We start from the raw sequence: 20138 nt of genomic DNA, 5'->3' as shown, positions 1-20138 counted from the left end.
GGAAAGGTTATGGGAACAGTAAAAGTTTTTGGTAGTGCTTGATGGATGGGTGTGGCTGGGTGGGAAGGGGCTGGGGCAAATGCAGTGGTGACCATTGTGTTAGAGCACAAGTGCACATGAAAACTCTTTCTTTTAATATCTCGGCAATTTTTTAATGCCTTTGAACATAATGTAGATGCAGTAATCGATAAATACAGCGTTGAATCTACCACACTCTGCTGTATTGCTATTCCTCTAGAAGACTCCGTCGTAAGATCACCTTCAGTTGTGCACGTTTTAAGAAGCTTTTGCGCATGTCCAATTGGCATGACGTAATTGTCTCAAATATATATATATATATATTTGGTAAACAACCTGCAGGTTTCACGGTGTACACAGCTAGCTCTTACCTCTCCACTATAAGTTTATGTCAATGCCACACTGCATACTGCAGCAAAGTTTTGTCCTCTTTTGCTTTGCACAAATCCCCCTAGACTGTAGAAAACTCCTCAGATATGCCAATTCAATCACTATATAGTAAAATTGGATTGGACATTAATATATGTTTCGATGACACAGAAACATATCTTGTGGAATTCTGAATGAGATACATTTTGGATTTTATCCTTTTGAGGAGCTGGGAACCACAAAGCATGTCATTGTTGTTTGTGACACTGTAGCATTTATTCATGCTTCTGCCATTTGTTGATCTTAAAGTGGGATCAGGTTTACCTGCAGGGTATTTCCAAATGTTGTACATGAACATTCACAAAAAGTTTTCTCACTGATAGATTTTTATGTAGTTGTATTCCTAGGAATTACACACAGCTATCTTCCTGCAAATTCTGGTTTCTGTGACTGACCTGAATATCTTTTAATTTTGCAGCCTTTGTTTTAAACTGCATTAACTGAGTCTTTTGCATGTTTAATTTTAACCCGTTTAAATCAAACCAGGTATCTAAGTTTTCTAAAGTATTTAATACAGTTTATGGAATTTCATCTGAAATGTTACTTTCAATGATTAAAGACGTGTCATCTGCAAATAAAATTAAATATTAAGTGGCAGATCATTTATGTAAAACAAAAGTAAAATGGGACCTGAGACAGAACCTTGGGGGTACTCCTTGTGACATGGTTTTCTTTGTCTTTGGTTGGTTGGATAGGATTTAAACCATTGTAAAACTTTGTCCCTAATTCCATACTTCCTACTTTACAGCGTAGCAAGAAGTGATTCACACTATCAAAGGCCTTTGATAGGTCACAAAATATTCCTGTGGCTTGCAGTGAGTTGTCTAGAGACGAGCTAATTTTATCAACAAAATTATTTAGAGCAGGTATTGTGTTTTTGCCTTTTTGAAATCAATATTGATTTTCGAGATTACTCGAGAAATTTTGAATTTGTATGGTGACTACCTTCCCAAATATTTTTAACAGTGATGGAAGAAGAGAGACTGGATGATAGTTTGCCAAGTGTTCTTTTTGTGAATAGTGGCTTAACTACTGCATACTTCAATTAACTTAACTATTGTAGTTAGTGGCTGTGCAATTATATTAAATACTGTATTTAACACTTTTGTTGGTGTCCCTCCCCATCCTGCTGATGTTTTACTTTTTAGTGGCAGTATCACATTTTCTATAACTTTTACTGTAGTTTTTATAAATGTACTGAAAAATTCACCATCAAGTCTTTCACAATTGAAGAAATTTACCGTGTCTGGATACTGTGCTAGATTGACATTAGATTTGTTAACATTTCTAAAGAATTCATTTAAAAATTCAGAAATTTGAGCAGGATTTACAATAGTTTCATCCTCTATCTTAATTTCAGAAATATAATGGCCTCTACCTGTGGCACCTGTTTCAGCTTTGATCACTGACCATAATGCCTTAGGTTTGTTTTCACTGCCCAATATAAATATATTATTTGCCAGTTCGTTGGCTGTCTTTACAACTTTTTTAAAAATATTTTTGTAATCTTTTACATGGGTAACAAAATCAGGACCTTTGTTGTGTTTTAGTTCCCTATGTATGCGTCTTTTTCTTGCACTCGAGATTTTTATTCCTTCAGTAATCCAATTTACTTTATTTCCTACTTTTTTATGATGTACGGTAAGGGGAAAGTTTCACTAAAAACGAACATGAAATATTGTGACGACTCAACCTTATTGAATCTATGATAGAATAAGTTTATATTTTCTTTGCTGGACTTACGTTTGGTGTAGGTTTTCTTCGAACAAGGTTCTATTGTTTATGGTATGGTAACTCCATAAACAGAGCGTAATAATCGGAAAGTCCTACATCTAAACAAAACTTATTTGCCTCATTATAAGTGTAATTGGTTAAAATATCATCTATACATGTTGCAGACACTTCGTTTACTCAAGTGAAATTTGCGCTGAACTCGATGTTTGAATCACATCAATTAATTTTGTTGAGTTATTGGCTCCACTGGCTAGATCTATTTTGAAATCAGCGATTATCATGACTCTTTTCTAGGTTTCTTTTTGAAGTTTTTGCAAGTGACACTGGAATTTCGACAAAAAGTGTTTCGTTATTTCGGCACAGATAAAATTACAATATTTTGCCCCAACTCTATGCAGCCACTTTCCAATATATATTCTTCATTAAGGGAATCGAAATCGAGTTTTGCTTTATATTTCATTGATCTTTCCACTAGTATGCACGATACCCCTCGAGTTAAATTACTACTACAAAAGCTGCTGGCAACATAAAAAATATAAAGGTTATTTAAGATTTTGATACTATCCTTTGTACGCCAGTGTTCATTCAAGCACATAATCTTGATATTTGGTATTTCTGACAAAATGACGTGCAAGTCGTTAAGTTTTGTTTCTCTGCCATTTGTGTAATTTGAACTTAACCCATTTATGTTCAAGAGCATTACGAACGTATTGTTACTTTTTGAATATTGCTAATGGCACCTGGTTTGAAACACTGTTTTTGTATTTTTGTTTCAACTTCGTTATCAATTTTTACACCCTCATCTTTGCATACTAGTCTCCCTTATTAAGATATGATCTTACATATATCACTATACATATTGCTGAATGTTGCCGATCCTACCCTCTTCAGATGCAGTCCAACTCGTCCTAGACATTTCTCACTAATAAATTTATTCGAATCCACGAAAACTGCACCAAGTCTGTTGCACTGCTCTCTGATGTGATTGTTTATCCCGTCTATGTATTTATCACTTACCGATTTTCTATGCTGGACACTGCTAATTGACTTTGACCCTGGGTACACGTTTTTCGCCGTCCAGATTAGATTTCTTGCTTCGTTTTACGTTTACCATCTCATCTTCAATGCTGTTTCGTGTACCATCTATGAGTTACTTAAGCTTCTGCAGATTTACCACAGGCGGCACTAGTTGTAAGTTTCCTAAGAGTAATAGCGGAAACAGTATAGCATTTGAAGTGTTTATGGCTATGTCAATCGTTTTTACTGCGTGTAGCAAATCGAGGAAATTACCAAGTAAATATTTACAGTACTGATTATATATGGTCGTAGGCGTTCTGGGGTCGAGTTAGCAGAGTGACAGGAGTTAAGTTGGAGGGACAGGAGATTGGTAATGTTAAGGAGCCGATTGTTGGCTGAGACGGAGAGCCAGAAGCCACACTGGATAAGGGGAAGAAGGTGGTGCTCGTTAAGGTGGTGATGAATATGGCGAGAGAGGACGTAGTCAAAGGGCTTACTGAATGCAGAGGTGAGGCATATGGGACGATAGGAAGAGGTGTCAGAGGGAGGGTCTGTTTGGTTTAGGGAACAGCAAGGCACAGGAAGTCTTTCCCAGGTCAAGGTAAAAGCCAGTGGAGAGGAAGACGTTTAACAGGGTAGCAAGGGCAGCCAGGAAAGACAGGAGAGGTTACAAGGTGGCAGTAAGTGACACCATCGTGACCAGGAGTGGTGTTGCATTTGGAAAGGAGGACGAGTTTGACATCATGTGTAGCAATGGGAGTGTTTATGTTGGAAGGGGTAACTGATTCAAATTCTGGAAACTGGGTCGAGTAGCAGGACAGAGGTATCAGTATGTTCAGGGATGGCGGGGACGAGGGAGTAATCAAAATGGGGATCGTGAGGAACGGAGAAGATCTCAGAGAGGTGGGAAGCAAAATCTTTAGTCTCACTGAGGTTGTCAGGGAAGGGGCAGTTGTGGAGAAGTGGGCAATGCAGGGCAGGATGGCTACCATTAAGGTGGTGGAAAGCAGGCCAGTACTTGGGGGAGTTGACAGGGATATGGTGTTGAGGTGTGTGTATGTCTGGCGCCAGTCCCAGCGTTTCTTTGCTGTGAGGAGGTTGTTGACGTGTAGTTGTAGTTACTGGTGGTGGAGGAGTGTATCCCTGTCACGGATGCGGAGGGGGGAGCAGTAGACCCAGCAGGATTCACAGACAAGGATGGTCTGTGGTGGAAGGGTAGGGCGGTGAGGGTGGAAGAGGCACGGGTAACGTCAGCAGGACGGTGAAAGGTAAGGGGGTGGCTTTCTGAGGCAATGGATTCGCAGTAGGCATCCTAGTCTGCATGACAGTAGTCATAGATGGACTTTGGTGGGGTAGCAGGAAGGTGGCAGGAGGGTGGCTATGAGCAGAGGAACTGTTGAGGATGGGGAGGTGGTCACTACCAGTGGGATTGGGATGTCTGTGGTGATGTGACCAAGGAGGTTGTGGGGAGTGAGGATGACATCTGAGGGGGAATTACTTTCAGGACAGGTGTGTTGCGGGAGATGATCAAGGTGGAAAGGAACTGACACCACTGCTGAAGGGTGGCAGGGTCATGGCAGCGGCGAGCGCCTGGGGGTCCGCAGCAGCAACGGCATGGGTCACTTGCACAGCATTGATTGCACCCTGAGTGTAGCCCAATCGGCGTAATTCTTCGATTTGGAAATGAGGGGATCCAACCCTCGAGATATAGGTTGTGGATAACGTTATTAAGTACTCTTTTTAGTATGATGTTGGATTACAGCAAGACAGGTTACTCAAGGTCATACAATTCTTAAATTGCCATATGTAAAGAATACTTTACCAAGAATTCTATGGGTAAGAAGTACATTCTCAAATAATCAAAAGATGTTGTTGTTGTTGTGATATTCAGTTCTGAGACTGGTTTGATGCAGCTCTCCATGCTACTCTATCCTGTGCAAGCTTCTTCATCTTCCAGTACCTACTGCAACCTACATCCTTCTGAATCTGCTTAGTGTATTCATTTGTTGGTCTCCTTCTACGATTTTTACGCTCCATGCTGCCCTCCAATACTAAATTGGTGATCCCTTGATGCCTCAGAACATGTGCTACCAACCGATCCCTTCTTCTGGTCAAGTTGTGCCACAAACTTCTCTTCTCCCCAATCGTATTCAATACTTCCTCATTAGTTATGTGATCTACACATCTAATCTTCAACATTCTTCTGTAGCACCACATTTCGAAAGCTTCTATTCCCTTCTTGTCCAAACTATTTACCGTCCATGTTTCACTTCCATACATGGCTACACTCCATACAAATACTTTCAGAAACGACTTCCTGACCATTAAATCTATACTCGATGTTAACAAATTTCTCTTCTTCAGAAATGCTTTCCTTCCCCTTGCCAGTCTACATTTTATATCCTCTCTACTTCGACCATCATTTTGCTCCCCAAACAGCAAAACTCCTTTACTAATTTAAGTGTCTCATTTTCTAATCTAATTCCATCAGCATCACCTGACTTAATTCGACTACATTCGATTATCCTCGTTTAGCTTTTGTTGATGTTCATCTTATATCCTCCTTTCAAGACGCTATCCATTCCATTCAACTGCTCTTCCAAGTCCTTTGCTGTCTCTGACAGAATTACAATGTCATCGGCGAACCTCAAAGTTTTTATTTCTTATCCATGGATTTTAATACCTACTCCGAATTTTTCTTTTGTTTCCTTTACTGCTTGCTCGATATACAGATTGAATAGCGTCTGGGAGAGGCTACAACCCTGTTTCACTCCCTTACCAACCACTGCTTCCCTTTCATGTCCCTCGACTCTAATAACTGCCATCTGGTTTCTGTACAAATTGCAAATAGCCTTTTGCTGCCTGTATTTTACCCCTGCCACCTTTAGAATTTGAAAGAGAGTATTCCAGTCAACATTGTTAAAAGCTTTCTCTAAGTCTACAAATGTTAAAAACGTAGGTTTGCCTTTGCTTAATCTAGCTTCTAAGATAAGTCGTATGGTCAGTATTGCCTCACGTGTTCCAGTATTATAATCAAAAGATGTGGGATTTTATTGTTATTTTGTCAGCAAACTAGGAATAAGTAATTAATGTACCTACAGAGATGTTTGTTACTTTCAATATTTTCGTGCTAAATTTGTCAGTGCAAAGGAAAATAAACAGCACTTGAATAGTGCAGTATTGCTAGGTGTTCCTAACAGATGTCAGCTAGAGATTCTGCCTCAGATAATATAGCGATCCGTTTAGCCCCGTACCTTATCGCTGTTTACAGTTCATGATTGGCCAGAAATGAGTATCATTGTCAGTTTTTGGGCACAACTCAAAAGTTTAAAAGTCTACCGAACAGCAGGGGCCCATCTGTTTCAGTCATGCCGCAGCAGCATTGGCACTGTATGGTCAGGTTCGTCTTCATAGTCCGAGTGTTGGATCCTCTCCTTTCCAAGTTGAGGAATTACACTGCCTGGGCTCACTCAAGGTGTATCGTGCATTTGGACGAGCCTCCTGCTGTCGCCCGCCACCCAATGCTCGCTGCCGCCTCCTGGTCGCCACCTCCCAGCGTTCGCCGCCACCGCCCAGCTGCAGCATCGCCGAGCCCCGTTGTCCACCGCCACCACCTGGTGCTCATCACCGGCCCCTGTTTTAATTCCTTTCGTCCTTTGGCAACTCCTGTCGCCAGTGGACACTGCCTTCAATTGTGGACACACCCACTACCACTATCATCTCACCTCCCCTTCACCTTTTCACCTGCCCCCACTGTAACCACGTGGAGTGCTTTTTCTGGGCTTAACCTGTCTCCTCCTCATCCCAGTATCCCCACCTGCATGTTGCTCCTACCTTGCTTCTGCCCATGCCCCCCTCCCACTGGTGTCATCCACTAAGATGACTTCTCCCCTCCCCACCCACCTCCCTACAACTACCCCTGCTTCCCCCGTCCATGTAGGACTTACCTGGATAAGGTGGTTCAGTGATGTCTTCTGCATTCAGTATGAGATAATTGGGCAAGGAAATTTTTAATTTCCCAAATGGTGGACTATCCATGGGAGTAAATTCTGTTTTGAAAATATTTTGTTTTCATGTAGCCTAAAATAAATGTTTTCAAACTTTTAAAATTTTCCTAAATGTAATCTTAGCACCCCTTTCATAGAGTACCAGAATGTGCAGCTGGATAGCCATAAACTATCATGTACCTGAGTCTTTACTTACTACTTCCGTAGTTACATATACATAAAGGTGGTCTTATTATATTGTTCCCCCCATGAACCATGGACCTTGCCGTTGGTGGGGAGGCTTGCGTGCCTCAGCGATACAGATGGCTGTACCGTAGGTGCAACCACAATGGAGGGGTATCTGTTGAGAGGCCAGACAAACGTGTGGTTCCTGAAGAGGGGCAGCAGCCTTTTCAGTAGTTGCAGGGGCAACAGTCTGGATGATTGACTGATCTGGCCTTGCAACATTAACCAAAACGGCCTTGCTGTGCTGGTACTGCGAACGGCTGAAAGCAAGGGGAAACTACAGCCGTAATTTTTCCCGAGGACATGCAGCTTTACTGTATGATTAAATGATGATGGCATCCTCTTGGGTAAAATATTCCGGAGGTAAAATAGTCCCCCATTCGGATCTCCGGGCGGGGACTACTCAGGAGGATGTCGTTATCAGGAGAAAGAAAACTGGCGTTCTACGGATCGGAGCGTGGAATTTCAGATCCCTTAATCGGGCTGGTAGGTTAGAAAATTTAAAAAGGGAAATGGATAGGTTAAAGTTAGATATAGTGGGAATTAGTGAAGTTCGGTGGCAGGAGGAACAAGACTTTTGGTCAGGTGACTACAGGGTTATAAATACAAAATCAAATAGGAGTAATGCAGGAGTAGGTTTAATAATGAATAAAAAATAGGAGTGCGGATAAGCTACTACAAACAGCATAGTGAACGCATTATTGTGGCCAAGATAGACACAAAGCCAATGCCTACTACAGTAGTACAAGTTTATATGCCAACTAGCTCTGCAGATGATGAAGAAATCGATGAAATGTATGATGAGATAAAAGAAATTATTCAGGTAGTGAAGGGAGACGAAAATTTAATAGTCATGGGTGACTGGAATTCGTCAGTAGGAAAAGGGAGAGAAGGAAACATAGTAGATGATTATGGATTGGGGCTAAGAAATGAAAGAGGAAGCCGTCTGGTAGAATTTTGCACAGAGCATAACTTAATCTTAGCTAACACTTGGTTCAAGAATCATAAAAGAAGGTTGTATACATGGAAGAATCCTGGAGATACTAAAAGGTATCAGATAGATTATATAATGGTAAGACAGAGATTTAGGAATCAGGTTTTAAATTGTAGGACATTTCCAGGGGCAGATGTGGACTCTGACCACAATCTATTGGTTATGACCTGTAGGTTAAAACTGAAGAAACTGCAAAAAGGTGGGAATTTAAGGACATGGGATCTGGATAAGCTGAAAGTACCAGAGGTTGTACAGAGTTTCAAGGAGAGCAAAAGGGAACAATTGACAGCAATGGGGGAAAGAAATACAGTAGAAGAAGAATGGGTAGCTCTGAGGGATGAAGTAGTGAAAGCAGCAGAGGATAAAGTAGGTAAAAAGACGAGGGCGGCTAGAAATCCTTGGGTAACAGAAGAAATATTGAATTTAATTGATGAAAGGAGAAAATATAAAAATGCAGTAAATGAAGCAGGCAAAAAGGAATACAAACGTCTCAAAAATGAGATCGACAGGAAGTGCAAAATGGCTAAGCAGGGATGGCTAGAGGACAAATGTAAGGATGTAGAAGCTTATCTCACTAGGGGTAAGATAGATACTGCCTACAGGAAAATTAAAGAGACCTTTGGAGAGAAGATGACCACGTGTATGAATATCAAGAGCTCAGATGGCAACCCAGTTCTAAGCAAAGAAGGGAAGGCAGAAAGGTGGAAGGAGTATATAGAAGGTTTATACAAGGGCGATGTACTTGAGGACAATATTATGGAAATGGAAGAGGATGTAGATGAAGACGAAATGGGAGATACGATACTGCGTGAAGAGTTTGACAGAGCACTGAAAGACCTGAGTCGAAACAAGGCCCCCGGAGTAGACAACATTCCATTAGAACTACTGACGGCCTTGGGAGAGCCAGTCATGACAAAACTCTACCAGTTGGTGAGCAAGATGTATGAGACAGGTGAAACACCCTCAGACTTCAAGAAGAATATAATAATTCCAATCCCAAAGAAAGCAGGCGCTGACAGATGTGAAAATTACCGAACTATTAGTTTAATAAGTCACAGCTGCAAAATACTAACGTGAATTCTTTACAGACGAATGGAAAAACTGGTAGATGCGGACCTCGGGGAGGATCAGTTTGGATTCTGTAGAAATGTTGGAACACGTGAGGCAATACTGACCTTACGACTTATCTTAGAAGAAAGATTAAGAAAAGGCAAACCTACATTTCTAGCATTTGTAGACTTAGAGAAAGCTTTTGACAATGTTGACTGGAATACTCTCTTTCCAATTCTAAAATTGGCAGGGGTAAAATACAGGGAGCGAAAGGCTATTTACAATTTGTACAGAAACCAGATGGCAGTTATAAGAGTCGAGGGGCATGAAAGGGAAGCAGTGGTTGGGAAAGGAGTGAGACAGGGTTGTAGCCTCTCCCCGATGTTATTCAATCTGTATATTGAGCAAGCAGTAAAGGAAACAAAAGAAAAATTTGGAGTAAGTATTAAAATTCATGGAGAAGAAGTAAAAACTTTGAGGTTCACTGATGACATTGTAATTCTGTCAGAGACAGCAAAGGACTTGGAAGAGCAGTCGAACGGAATGGAAATTGTCTTGAAAAGAGGATATAAGATGAACATCAACAAAAGCAAAACGAGGATAATGGAATGTAGTCAAATTAAACCGGGTGATGCTGAGGGAATTAGATTAGGAAATGAGACACTTAAAGTAGTAAAGGAGTTTTGCTATTTAGGAAGTAAAATAACTGATGATGGTCGAAGTAGACAGGATATAAAATGTAGACTGGCAATGGCAAGAAAAGCGTTCCTGAAGAAGAGAAATTTGTTAACATCCAGTATAGATTTAAGTGTCAGGAAGTCGTTTCTGAAAGTATTTGTTTGGAGTGTAGCCATGTATGGAAGTGAAACATGGACGATAACTAGTTTGGACAAGAAGAGAATAGAAGCTTTCGAAATGTGGTGCTACAGAAGAATGCTGAAGATGAGATGGGTAGATCACGTAACTAATGAGGAGGTATTGAATAGGATTGGGGAGAAGAGAAGTTTGTGGCACAACTTGACTAGAAGAAGGGATCGGTTGGTAGGACATGTTTTGAGGCATCAAGGGATCACAAATTTAGCATTGGAGGGCAGCGTGGAGGGTAAAAATCGTAGAGGGAGACCAAGAGATGAATACACTAAGCAGATTCAGAAGGATGTAGGTTGCAGTAGGTACTGGGAGATGAAGAAGCTTGCACAGGATAGAGTAGCATGGAGAGCTGCATCAAACCAGTCTCAGGACTGAAGACAACAACAATAACAACAACAACAACATTATATTGTACAGTAAAGAAACTGATGTAGTAAGACTATGGTGATGTAGTTTTTTAAGAGATTGGGTATTTATTTCTGTAACACTTGTGCCTTAACAATTGTGAAAGAAACTGCTATTTAACTAGACTTTCATCTTATTCTTAAAACTGACAGAAGACCAAATCTTTTCATTAGCTGTGCTACGCACAGAAATGCACTGAAGAGCCCCGAAAAAAAAAAAAACTGCCCAGTAATGTGTATGGCTCCTATTAGCACACACAAATGTGCATGATGTGGCATGGACTCGACTAACATCTGAAGCAGTGCTGGAGGTAATTGATGCCATGAGAGGGTGCAGATATCTTCGAACAGAACATTGCAAGGCATCCCAGATATGGAGAGTTTCTTGGCAGCAAAAGTGTTTAAACTTGAAAGTGTGTTCCTGGAGCCATTCTGTATAAATTATGGAGGTGTAGGGTGTTATATTGTCATGCTGGAATTGCCCAAGTCCATTGGAATGCACAATGGATGCAAATAGATGCAAGTTAATGAGTCAGATAAGGAAATGGGAGACAAGTGAAGCTTTTCAGACCTTTCTGAAATGACTATGGAAATGGTCAGCCATTGCTCTTGGCTGAAAGCTACATATGTAACAAACAGTTTTTTCGCTGCACCTGTCTGCAGCTCTGTATCATCTTTACAGTGAATTGGCAATACATCTTTTTCCTTATGTTGTTGTTTCCTTATGTTGTTGATATTTCACTGTTTTTCCTAGGAATGAAAATTAATGTATGCACTATAGTAGCTGTGATATTCTTTCCTCAGATAGAAATTTGCAATCAATTCAGGAAGCGCTATAAGTTTTAAAGAGGTGGAACACAAACACATGTCCTGCTTCCTAGATTACACATTTTCCTGAGCTCGGGTTACGGGCAACTGAGGGAACATTTGCTCTGTTTTACCGGTGTTCACGTTTCCGTGAGCAAGCATAACAGTAATAGCTTTGTAAGATGGAAAATTTAGCTGTACCAGGAGACAGTAAGCAAATTCTGATCCTGTGATGAGAAACAGCTGTGTCATCATCTTAGCTAATACAGAAAATCTCAATTTGTGAAGTATTTACAAGAAGATCCAGTGCAGTTGCTTATTTTGATGAATGTTGGCTATCAGTATCTGAATTGTGGATGGTCATGGAAATTTCACCAGTAGGGACTTATGTAGACTGTGGACAGTTGGGAATGTGGGTCTCATGGGAAGCGCGCAAGGGATAAGTCCCTGCAGTCGCGCTATGCATCTGTGTCCTCGGTGGCTCAGATGGATAGTGCATCTGCCATGTAAGCAGGAGATCCCTAGTTTGAGTCCCGATCGGAGCACACATTTTCAGCTGTCCCCATCAAGGTATGTCAATAACACCTGTCGGCAGCTCAAGGTTTCAATTAATTATCATTTAAATGCGTTCTAGTAGGTTTTTTTTATTTTTTTTAAATCTGCTCACAAAACTCGCTCTCCTCAAGATGCCCACTTTCCTTACCCAGCCACTTACTTTCATAACAGTGAGGTGGTGCAGTGGCTAGTGTAGCTGAATACTTGTTGGGTGGTCTAGTTGTGATTTCCAGTCCAGGCATCCAAATTTGTGTTTTCTATAGTTTCCAAGATCTCCCCAGGAAAATATTGAGCTTGTTGTTTAAAAAGGCCCCACTTCTTTCCCCAAAAAATTTGAGCAAAACATGTCTTTAATGACCTTAGCTGCCGACATAACCTACAAAACCAAACTGACTTTAAACAAATAATAATAAAAAACAAAAATTGTAAGTCTATCATCATTTTCTTCTAAACTTGGTGAATGCATATGCATTACACAGAATTACCTGTGATATATGAGACTGTGCTATGGCAATATTTACCTTAATAGCTTTGATTTTTTCATTAGGACACAAAGTACAAGTCTCCCTGTGTGTCTGTTTTGTCTATTTTTGACATAGGCCTTGTTGACTGAAAGCTAATTTTGTGACAGTCTTTTTGTTGTGCCTATCTGCAACTCAGCAGACAGTCCATACATACAACTTCAGCTGTACAAAGATATGTGATATTCTATGATTATATTGATACAAACCACGAGCATGATGTAAGACCTATAGAGACTCTGAACAAACAAATCTTATGTTACAGCATACTCAAATATTGGAACTACATGATTGTATTTGCCAAAATTTTTCTACAAGTCAGTAATGGCACAGGCTACTATATTATATGGACAAATGGGTGAATGGAATGAACAGACAAAAAAAAAGGGAGGGTAACAAGAAAGTTATAAATGGCTTATTATCTAGTAGTAAGAGAAATAACTGGCTACTACTTTGATATGGGTGAGTAATGGAATTGTTTCATTTTTAAAGATCAGGTCACGATTCTTTGATTGGTGTTTATTAATGGTTAGAATTTCGAGTGATGTTAGTTTATGAACTTTTGTTCCTTTATGGAGACTATCAAATTTTACACCATATGAATGACATATTCAGCAAAGGTGGAATCTTTCTTTTTCGTTCTCCAACTCCTTGGAGTGATGTTAGTTTATGAACTTTTGTTCCTTTATGGAGACTATCAAATTTTACACCATATGAATGACATATTCAGCAAAGGTGGAATCTTTCTTTTTCGTTCTCCAACTCCTTGGAGTGATGTTTGTTTATGAACTTTTGTTCCTTTATGGAGACTATCAAATTTTACACCATATGAATGACATATTCAGCAATGGTGGAATCTTTCTTTTTCGTTCTCCAACTCCTTTCATGCTCAGTCAGTCTAGTGCTTATGGCCTTACCTGATAGATCTACATACGATTTGCCACTTAGACTGTAGAAAATTCTATAAATTCCTCTCTGTTCTCAAGGTGGAATCTTATCTTTATTGTTGAATGGAATATCCCTAGCATAAAAAGCTACAGTATATTTTCTGGATTATCTTACCTTTAAAGTCCTATCCACTTACAGTTTGGAGGCCCTTTTGTCATCAGTGAGGTTTTATGCTGTCTGAGGTGGATAAAGTGATGTTATCCTCTGTATCTTCTTTTTGCTGCGTATGTTATCAGTTCCCCTTTTCCAGAAAGAAGTGGTTGAGCCCAAACAAACCGGCAACTCCCCATACAAAGACCTGCACCCATCTATAAAAGATTTTGTTGTTCATCTGGTGGAACAATGAAAGTCTGGTCTACTGCAAATTGCTTCCCTGACGTGTAATCATCACTGCTGACATTCACTGTCAACAACTGAGATGTCTTACAGATGCAATAAAAGAATGAGGAATGTGGACCAGGGAGACTGCATGAAGAGATGCTACTCCACGATAACACCCCCCTCCCCCCCCCCTCCCCCTCATCCCACATTCTGCTAGACTGAGAAAAAAACTCTGTACAGGAGTTGGGTTGGGAAGTCAGTCCACACCATTCTTATTCACCTGATTTCGTGCCCTCAGATTTTTACCTATTCTGCTGCTTATCAACCAACCTTCAAGGAACTTCCTTTCCAGATGAAAATGCACTGCAAGCATGGCTTGACGAATTCTTCAGGTCAAAACCAAGTACTTGCTAAAGTCGTGAAATTGAAAACTTACCCTAGTCTTTGCAGATTATTGAAATAGTCAAAGAGAATGTATTATTGATGACTAAAGTCTCGGTTATGTGTATCTGTTTTGTATATTAAATTTATGGAAAAATGCTATGAACTTATGCTCCAACATATTATTATTATTATTATTATTATTATTATTATTATTATTATTATTATTATTATTATTATTAATAATGTTACTAGTATCATCAATTTAACAAGAATTGGAATGGCCAAGACTGTTCTACATTTTTGATAAGTGTAATGCATACTCAATTTTTGGTATCTGTGATTCAAAAGATTATAAATGAACATACCAGTATTACAGGGAATTTTTATAAGGAGCAGCTAAAGAGACACATTTTTAATTTTCTCCTAAATTGGCAAGGATTCCCAAATTGTTGCTTCATGTAAAATGGAAGCTTGCTGAATAACTTCTCACCACACTGCATAACTATAATCTCAATGCTGCCAAAGGAGGCAAAATCTATGTGGATATTATATCTGTGTCTTGTACTATGAGTGTGTATATCACACCTCAGTTGGAACTGATTTTTATTATTGACTCAAGAGCCATTATGGAGTAAATGCATTGGGAATTGAAAGAATTACAAGATCCTTAAAAAGGCTGCTGCAAGAGGTGTGGGTATCTACTTCACACAATATTCTTACTGCCTGTATTTGCTGAAGAGTACTCGAGTTACTTTGGGTGCGCTGAAACAGAAAGCATTTCTATAAAATAACAGTGACCAAAAACATGGAAAATAAACCAATGCTCTAATGCTCTTTTCTTTAGGTCAAGACAATGAGGTATGCTACTAAGGGAACAACACGCTGACTGAGCTTCTCGGTTAGTTCGGTGTCAACTCCATTTTAACTTCTTGTCCAGCTGGACCCATGGAATTTTAGGGACTGTCGTTCATGACCGTTATTGTGTATACCTAGTGTTAAAAGGTAATTATTGTTGGTCTGAAGTGGCACAATATGAGTCTTAGTGAGATTAATAATCAAAGAGTCAGTTGTAAACCATGCATAGCGTTATGTTTGGATTTTTGATTAGTATGCTTGAGCATTCAACAAATTAATGATACAAAAAGAAATGAATGTAGTGATACACTTTTTCAGAACATAGCAAATTGGCGAATCTCTAAAGGATTCTACTTTGCTGCTGTTAACTGAAACTCAACATCCCTAGTAAACAATAAAAGAAATGGGCAGAAGCATCAAGTACTATGTCAAACCAACAGCCACTCAAAGCACAGAGTTAATCAAATCTATCTCATCATTTATTTTGCCCTTTATGTTTAACCACATACACTCATGCAGAAGCTTATCTTATTTTCAGTTTTCATTAACAGGTTGTCGTACACCATTGGTACAATTCTGTATGTCTAGAATCACGATTATCTAATTTGCAGCTGGAGACCGAACACTGTAGTTCATGAAAATTGCATAACACAATAAACAGCCTTTCACAAAAATAGCATTCACCTAAACAGTAACTGGCCCATCATTTACTGATACTTTTTTTTTTTTAAATTGTCATCTGAACCACTTTCACACTAACTGGGAAAATTGTGGAGATAACATGATAATGTAATGAGCTGATACAAATAGTTTCATACATTCACCAGCAAATATGAACAAATTACTATACATCTTTCAGAAATTTCATTATTTAATCAGAATGAAGTGCAACAAATTGCCGTGTTTCTTTTTCTGCCAAAAAAGTAAAATAAAATAAAATAAAACAAACATTACACACATTTTTGATTTCTTAATGCACCATTTCATGAGTATGTGTACTAATACTGTATTCCATTATTTTGGCTTGTAAATTTTTTAAATGTAATTAGGGAATGTATTTTTTACCATGGACAAATTAATGACAAAGTATCATTAATCCAAATATGATGGCAGAAGACAAAATGATTTATACCCCTTGGACTTTACAATAGTGTTTAATCACCATCTTCTCATGCTGTAAATTGGAAACAAAGTTGGATAGCACAGCATTATGAATGCAAATCTATGCAACATAAAACAAGCAGAACCAGTCCTTTATAGACGCACAGAAAAGATTATCATACACAATACTTTGGTAAATATTTCATAGAAGCCACCATTGTGTTTATCGAAGTTCATGTACAACATATGTAGCTACACGACAACTCTCAAGCAGTTCATAGAGACAAGTCCATTACCGGTGTCTAATACGGGTTTTCTCAGTTTACCTTTCAACTTTTGTTTTTATAATGAAAAGTGTGTAAAATATGGCAAAATATGATACACACAGTGTTCCATTAAATAAATGATACCTGCAGGACAGCCACAGAAGCCACGCCCACTGGTCGGATAGGTCCCATGGTACCACACTATGCCCACCCTATTTTTGCAGGTACAGACATACGCACCTTGTCGGCCAGTGTCATTTGATCAGTGAAACAGTGTAGTTTGTGAATGCAACAAGGGCAAGAGTGAATTATTCAATTCCACAACAAGTGTTTATTTACAATTCATGTGTGCGTACAGAGTCCACTTGTACTGTTTGGAGATTGATTGAACAGAAGTTTCCAGGTGTTTGAGTTCCGAGTCATAACGCAGTTCACAAATTAGTGAATAATTTTCGAGAAATGGGAGGTATTCAAGACAAGAAGCATAAATGATGACGTACAGTGCTCACAGAAGCTCATTTTCATTACATTGCATAACGCCTGGAAAATTCCCCGTAAAGTCTCTTAGGAGTCTTTTGCAGCAAACACAAATATCATCCACCTCTGTATGAAGAGAAGTACTAAGCTGCTTGGGGGTAAGGCCCTATGAGGTGTCAGAAGTACAAGAGCTTCAAACTGATGATACTACGCACAGGGCTAAGTTTTGCGATGGGGTTAAAAAAAAATGCAGGCCATTGAAATGGATCCTTACCTCATTCTGTTTTCATACAAAGCTCGGTTCCAATTACACTGTACATTAATTTCAAAAACTGTTAACATTGGGGTATAGATACCTGTTGTGCTTCATGAGGAACCCCTTCATGACCAGAAAATAGGGTGTGGTGTGCTGTTAGCAATGACAAAATAATAGGTCCAGTCTTTTTTACTGGCACAGTTACAAGTGAAAGATATGTGCAAAACATTTTGCAACAGTGAAAGACAATGAAGCTTTACAGTTTTTCAAGAGGATTCAGCAAGATTTGATACGGCCAATGTTTCTTTGCATGCACTTCATGATGTGTTCAATGAAAGAGTGATTAGTAATAATATCTGGCCCACTATAAGTCCTGATTTAGCTCTGTGTGGGGTGCACTGAAGAACAAAGAGTACATAAAAAATCCTCACACGTTAGAGGAACTCAAAGATAATATCTGTGAATCAATTAATTCAATATCTCAGAGAGAATTAAATCGTGTAATTAATAATTTCTTGAGTAGATGTTGGAGATGCGTGGAAAATAATGGCAGGCAGTCCAACATCTCCTTGCATGATGTGGGTGAGTACAAAATTTATTTGCTTATATTTCAAATGTAGTCAACACACCACACCATTAGGGGGGCAACACGGCATTTGATCGCTGGACAATGGAGCACACACTGCCCGGCTTCCACTAGGCCACACAGGCAGTCATCATATAAATGGAATACCCTGTATATGGCTCTAAAAGTAGGCACAAATCTACAGATCAGTCTCTTACCACATCTGTTTCAAATTCACATTAGATTAATCGACTTGCACCCGTCACGTTGGCTTAATCAAGTCGTACCCAATTTGTCACCTCGCATCCTAACCTAGAACTCTGGCTATGCTAAAAATTTGTGTAGCACACCAACCAAGATATCAGTGGGATGAGATCCTTAGTCAATCATTTCAAATAATTATTAAACAGCTTTTGGTACCTCTACCTAAATTCAAAGATAGTAATGCTGGAATATTTTGTGTATGCTAATTTAGTTTCCTGTTCTCTTAGAAGATAGAATAGAACAGACCAACCAAGACATATGTCATGGCTTTTAGTGTGATTATAAATTAGAAAAAGACTGCATGTGTACGTTAACTTATCTTGCCAGTCCGAATAAAAACATATCAAAGCAATGTAAAAGAGAAAATTGTAGAAAATGGTAATGCCTCAAAGTTTTAGAGCTAAGGGTTCTTCAGGACTTGAATTGAGATACACGTGTAAGTAATTTGGCGAAAAGCTCTCAACAGTGTGCTGTGACCTGAGGCTGTTAAAAGCTGCAAGAAGTAAAGAAATAGTGGTGCAGATGCGCTACGTGCAGTTCCATTCACTGCTTCGCTAGAAAGTCGTTTTCTGGGGAAATACAACTGAGAGCATGAACATATTTAAAATGCAAAAAAGAGAACTGAGGGTAATTTGTGGGCTTAAAAAATGGAATACAGTAGATCTCATTTTACTGAGTTTGATGTTACAAATGCTACACATGTGTTTATTCTTGAAACACATTTATTCATGAGGGACTATTTCATAAAAACTGGTTAGCTAATGCACAACAATGAAGTACACAATGATGGTGCCAGATAAGAGTCAAATATTTGCTGAACATCATCTTGTCACAACAGTATAATCCACTGTGCCATCAAATTGTACTACAACACACCCGAAGAAATAAAGACTCTCTATAGCGAGTATTTAAGAAAACCCAAATTCTTTCTTAATAAAGCATTATTTTTATCCTGTAAAATAATTTATAAACATCCAAGACAGTAATTTTTCTTCAAATGTGTATCACTCAACTGAGAATAGAGTGTTGGTCACATATTTTCCTTTTCGTTTATACTGTATGCTATGTTATTTTGACCTGTGAAAGGGCACTTGTACAACATAAACTTAGAGCTGAAGCTGGATCAATTTACATACCACACAAAACAAAGATGTTAATTTAGGAAGACTTTAGGACAAAGACTACTACTAGTTTAATCACCAAGTATTGCATAGGCCTCTCTAAGGACTTTCAAGTTTTTGCACTTGCACACTGGTGCATTTGTTTCCTCTTTGATAATTATGTTCATTTGTTCACTGCTGTATATAATCTCACAAGACATTACCACATTACAACAAATTCCAAGAAAAAGCTGTTATATGTGACACACTCTAGACTTAGTGCATAAGTTTGTTACTGTGTTGGTCACTGACGATAAACTGCTGTTTTGAATGTACTGTCACTCACAAACTAAACTGCTCATATCTTACCCAGTACAATAGCATCCCACAATGGAAAGGTATCAAATCACCTGAGTAATGAATTGTTGGTTCCCCAGAATGTGATATGGTGGCAGAACAGAGAACTTAATATTCTAAAGATATGACAGTCTTATGGAAAAAATAGTTTACTACTTACAATACAGTGGACATGACGAGTCATGGAGAGGCACAATAAAAATACTACTAAGTGTGTGTGTGTGTGTGTGTGTGTGTGTGTGTGTGTGTGTGTGTGTGTGTGTGTGTGTGCGCGCACGCGAGCGCGCCTGCAACTCAGCATTTCTGCTACATAGTGAGTAGCAATCTATCTTTTTCATAATATTGTCATTATTCTGTAGATATACTGCTTTTCTTTTTCTACATTTTTTATGTTCGAGCCAGAGCTATGTATACAGCAAGTCTGTGGAAGGAGGGCACAAAGATGACAGTTTAGCATAGCAGGCAACTTTGTGAAGTAAGAGTGCTGCAGTGGTTAACGCAACTGCAAGTAAGCAGGAAATCCCGGGTTTCAATCCCGGTCTCGCACACATTTTCACTCGTCACCACTGATTCCGTGAAAGTACTTATGCTGCTGACATTGATAGTCTCTTTC

Source organism: Schistocerca gregaria, chromosome 11 (assembly GCF_023897955.1).
Source record: "Schistocerca gregaria isolate iqSchGreg1 chromosome 11, iqSchGreg1.2, whole genome shotgun sequence".
In the NCBI taxonomy this organism is placed as follows: domain Eukaryota; kingdom Metazoa; phylum Arthropoda; class Insecta; order Orthoptera; family Acrididae; genus Schistocerca; species Schistocerca gregaria.
Note: the sequence above shows the minus strand (reverse complement) of the source record.